The sequence below is a fragment of the Elephantulus edwardii genome, unplaced genomic scaffold, assembly GCF_000299155.1.
Source record: "Elephantulus edwardii isolate Elephantulus edwardi_28Jun2011 unplaced genomic scaffold, EleEdw1.0 scaffold00031, whole genome shotgun sequence".
NCBI classification, from domain to species: Eukaryota; Metazoa; Chordata; class Mammalia; order Macroscelidea; family Macroscelididae; genus Elephantulus; species Elephantulus edwardii.
In genome coordinates this window covers 7,645,181-7,650,513 of record NW_006399781.1, presented here as the reverse complement: position 1 = coordinate 7,650,513, position 5,333 = coordinate 7,645,181, and the positions used below count along the sequence as shown (strand labels likewise).

Genomic DNA, 5,333 nt, shown 5'->3' with positions numbered 1-5,333 from the left:
GTTGTCCTCTTTTATACTAACTCTCCTCTCTTCTGACTCGATGGCACATAACAACAACAGCAACAACTCCTCTCTTCCAAGTATGTTGTCCTTCACCATGTCACCAAGAGAAAGCACAGATTCACATTTCAGAAGCAGCAGAGAACCAGAAATGCCAATGCCACCCGTCGAGACTTCCAACAATGTTCATTGTTAGACTACTTGGTAAATTTGATTTTATTTATAGCACCACAAAATAAGCAAAAGCATTTTAGTATCACAGAAAGATTTCTTAAAAGAATCTTGATGACTAAATTCCCATTTAATTGGTTTTGTTTGTAATCTTGAGCATTTTATTCCATCCACGGGTTCCACCAGACTGCCAAAGAGGCCTAAGGCCCATGTGAAAAAAAGTGCAGGTGAAGTGAGGACAGCTGTGTCTGATTCCACCAACTCCACAAGGGGAAGAAGTCCCCATCTGCAACCCCCACAGCACTAAACTGATTCCTTTGAGACAAGCCAGGAAGCGCCCACACTCCCCAAACCTAATTATGCCATTTTTTTTTTTAAAGAACTATTCATGTGATTTGGAAGAGGAGTGGCATCCACTTCCGGAATAGCTTGCCTCTGGAAACTCTGATCCTGGAGAAAGGATGAAAGTCACACAAGTGTTGAGGACTTTTGTTACTAGGGTCGCTATGAGTCGCCTACGACTCGACACCACTTAACAACAACAACATTCATGTCACAATCAAGTCACACCCAGAGTTTATAGAACAACTCTCAACCCAGACATGGCAAGGAGAAAGACATAAGGTGAAGGTTTGTTAAGGATAAGGACATTCTAGAAGACAGATCACATAGATAGATAACAATCAGAAAAAATCATAAAAATGGCTTTTTATTGAGGAGCTCTGATGGCCTTGTTGGTAGGGAGTTGCACTGTCAAACCAAAGGCAGGCATTCAAATTCATCAGCTGTTCCAAGGAAAGATGAACAACCTCCTTCCCTTCTACTTACAGCCTCTGAAAGCCCACTGGAGGGTCAGCTGTAAGCCAATTCTGACTTGACAACAACGAATCAGAACTTTTTATTGCACTTTCCCCCTTTGGGAGATGGGTGGGATATTTGAAGGTGGTGGTGGTGGTGGTTGTTGTTGTTGAGTACTGTCAAGTCAGAACTGACCCACAGCTGGCTCTCCGGCAGGTTTTCAGAAACAGTAAATTGCACAGGAGACTGCCCATCCTTCTCTGCAGGAGCAGCTGGTAGATTTGAACTGTGTGACTCTGGGATTGCAGCACAGCTTCTTGCCACTAGGTCATAGATCAGAAATTGGATGGTTCCCTAGAGGAGGTTTCAGAGAAGCATGGCCCATTAGCCATAACATTTTAATACAAGTATGATCCTCAATCTTCTTCCCACGAGCCCTGTAAAGTTCACCTGATTAGTCATGAACTGAATGGTAGCCCCCTAAAATATATGTATGGAATGGTTTAATGTGAAAGCTGTGTAATAATCTCCCATGATCTGATAAACTAAATAATTATAAAGAGATTTAGGGTGGAATGGAACACCCTTTAATCCCATCAGAAACTGATCATTATGATGCAAGGGGAATTTCTCTAAGGTGTGGTCTGTTAAACCCTTTTATCTCCTGAGAGCTAAAAGGGGAGGAAAGCCAGCTGTGAGGGGTCTTTAGGACCACAGGAAAGAATCACCAGGATGGAGTGTGTCCTTTTGAACTCAGTGTGGAGAAGGTCAAACACGTGGTGATCTCTGAGGAGTCCCAGATTTTCAGATGAGCCAAGAGCCACTGACCTTCCTCACAGAACTGACAGTGACAGAAATCTTTCCCTTAGAGCTGCTGTGCTGCGTTTGAACTTCTGGGAGCTCTGCTGGCCTGGTGGTAAGAAACTGTCCTGACAACCCAAAAGCATGTGGTTTGAATCTACTATCCGCCCCAAAGAAGAAAGATGGACAATCTACAGTCTCTGAAAACCCACCGGAGGAACAGCTATGAGTAGGTTCCAACTCCTTGGCAAAAAAACATAGCTTCTTATTGAACCAAGGACTTCCTGTGAACTCACACATTACACTTTACAGAAACAGTGTTGTTTGGGTACTTGCTATTATTCTACTGAGGCTACTGTCCACTCTTCTCCGCTCAGCCCTGTGCCCCCATAGTCTGACCTTTATAGATTGACTCAATGAAATACCTTTTCTCTTTTAAAACATCTTTATTGATATACAATTCACACACCAAACAACTTACCTATTTAAAATTTATATCTCAGTTGTTTTTAGCACACTCAGAAATGTGCATCCATCATTAAAATAAATGTTAGAACATTTTTGTTACTCTAAAAAGAAATTTCATGTTTCTTAGCCATCAGCTCTAAGCTCCCCATTTTTATTTCTCCTGCCTTCATCAACATCTGATTTACTCTCTGTCTTTATGGATTTGCCTGCTCTGAACACGTCACATAAATAGAATCATGCAGTATGTGGTCCCTAATGACTGGCTCCTGTTACTTAGCACGTTTTCAGAGTCCATCCATATTGTAGCATTCCTGACACCTTCTTTTTATGACCAAATAGTACACTATTAACATTCTTCAGTGGATGAACTTTGAAGCTATTATAAGTAATGTCGCTATGCACAATTGTACACAAGTTTCTATGTGGACTTAGATTTCAATTTCTCTTGGAAATATATCTAGGAGTAGGAACTTTGACCTACCTTCCTTCTGGATCCCAATTGCTTTAAATAAAAGGCTCCTGCCCATAACCAACTGTTAGTCATGTAAAAAAGACCTACCTTCCAGACCCAACCTGCTCCAAATAAGAAAGGCTCCTAGCCCTAACCAAGTGTTAATCACAAGGGCCCACCTACTGGGTCCTTATTGCTTTACACAAGAAGCTCCCACCTCCCAACTGACTGTTAATCAAATAAAAAAGACCTACTTTACATATCCCAATTTTGGGGGCTTAGAGCCTCTTAGTTAAAGCAGTTGGACTCTGTAGGATAGATCTTTTTTTGTTTGATTAACAGTCCATTGGAGGCTAGGAGCCTCTTGTGTAAAGCAATTAGGACCCAGTAGGTGGGCAGGACCAGTCCTTGGAGAGGGACGTCATGCTTGGGAGGGTGGAGGGACAGTGCAAGAGAGGAAGACCCTTGTTGAAATGGATTGATTCAGTGACTGGGGTAATGGGGGTAGGTGTGTCAGAGACAATAAGATTGATACAGGATAGAGTAGGGTTTAGGGCTATTGTACATAAGATTGCTATGAGTCACAGGCAACTTGACATCATGTAACAACAACAACAACAGGTTGGCTTTTGAGATTAACAGTCAGTTGGAGGCTGGAAACTTCTTATTTAAAGCAATTGGGATCTGGAAGGTAGGTCTTTTTCATTTGGTTAAAGTCATTTGGGGGCTGGGAGCCTCTTGTTTAAAGTGATTAAGACCCGCTAGGTGGGCCTATGTGGTTAACAGTTGATTGGGCCTGAGGGCTGTTGGTGTGAAGTCTATTTAGATATTAGGGGTACAACACGAAATTGACAGTTTGGATTCACTTCGCCGTGAAGACAGCATTGGGCAGTGGGGCAAAGAGGAACATGAGAAGCTTGTAGAGAAGAGGCTCAAGGAAGAGAGAGAAAAGGTTGGAAAACCAGTGCAGCTCATTAAGTGGGAGCTTCTGTAACACGGGGACTACAGGGTAGACCTGGAATCCAAGTTGGGGAAGACAATTGTCATTACCAAGACCACTCTGCAAACCGCTATGGGAGGGTATTACTACAATGTCTTTGACTGTGTGGTGAAAAACTCCATCAGCTTCCTGGATCACATTAATGGCAAGAAACATCCGCAAAATATAAGTATGTCTACGCATGTAGAACACTCCACTTTGGATCAGGTGAAGAAACGCTTTAAAGTCAACAAGACGAAGGCGCATAGTTCAAATCCACCAGATGCTCCACTGGAGAAGGAGAGGCAATCTCCTCCTGTTCCAGTAGGATCTGACTCGATGATACACAACAACAGCAACAACCAAAAAAAAAAAACAGTCAACAAGAAAAAAATGGAAGAAAAGTAGAAGAATTATGATTTTGAGGAAAAGAAGCTCACAGAAGAGGAGGAAAAGGCCAAATCCTACAAGAAAGAGAAACAAAAGGAGAAGAAAAGAAAGGCTGCAGAAGACTTGACATTTGAAGAGGATAATGAGATGGCAGCTGTGATTGGCTTCTCTGACTTTAGTTCTAACAAAAAAAGTTACCTGAGGCTTTCTGTGCTTGGCCCTTTACTGGGCCTAACTGTGTGTGTGTGTGTGTGTGTGTGTGTGTGTGTGTGTGTGTGTGTGTTAACTTCTTTTTGGGGGACTCTTGGGAAAAGTCCTTAAAGTGGCAATGGTAATGGTCAAAGACAAAGGGTGGATGTTTGTGGTTTATACTCTACTATAGGAGAAGACACAAGAGGTAATACTGCGGTATATTGCTTCACCCTACCCTCAGCGTATATCACTGGGGTCACAGGACCTTTGCCTATCTGAATTCCCAATAAAGAAAATCTCCCCAGCTGAGGCTGCTTTCCTGAAACTCCTTTACATCTTTCTTTCTTCCATCTACATAAAACCTTTGTCCGAGTATTGTATGTTTATCCTATGTTCTGCCATTGTTTTAACTTTGACTGTTACTCAGCCTGCAGCAGAAAGGTTCTCTAAGTTCCCCAGTTTCCAGTGGAGGGCATATCTATAGCCAGCTCCATCCCTTCACCATCCTGCCCTGTGGTTTCCTAACCATAACCAGCTGTGCATGCACCTGCATTTCTGCTGGGGTCAGCAGTGTGTGGGGGGTATGTGCATGAAACAATCACATTGATGGCGCCTGAGCCAGAGCCCAGAGTATTGTTGCCTTGGGGCCTCATGTTCTTGGTTTCTTCAGAGAATGTAACAGGAAATGAAATAAGATGAGAAGAAAATAAAAATTGTCAGTTTGTTGTATTTGGAGAACATATTGTTCTAATTGGTACAGCAATAGTCTGTCAGTTTACTGCACTGAGATAATTTTTGAATTGCTGTGATGCTGAAAGCTGTGCCACTGGTGTGTCAAATGCTACAAGGGTTGCCCGTGGTGGACAGGTTTTAGTACAGCTCCGAGAATAAAACAGACAAGGAAGCAGGATTGTTCATGCACATCTTAAATAATAGGGCTCTGAAAACTCTAAGAACAAAAGAAGAAACAGAGTAATAGAGGTAGAGTCAAAATTAAAAGTAAATTGAAATGAGGAAAAATAGTGGCAAACATCCTTTTATAATTCGAACATGTAATGTAAGAAGCATGTTGTTGTTGTTGTT

General features: G+C 42.2%; 1 pseudogene; it reads left to right on the top strand.

The window, feature by feature from the left end:
- The window catches only part of LOC102872252, a 49,060-nt pseudogene that overhangs the window by 7,899 nt on the left and 35,828 nt on the right, over positions 1-5,333 (top strand).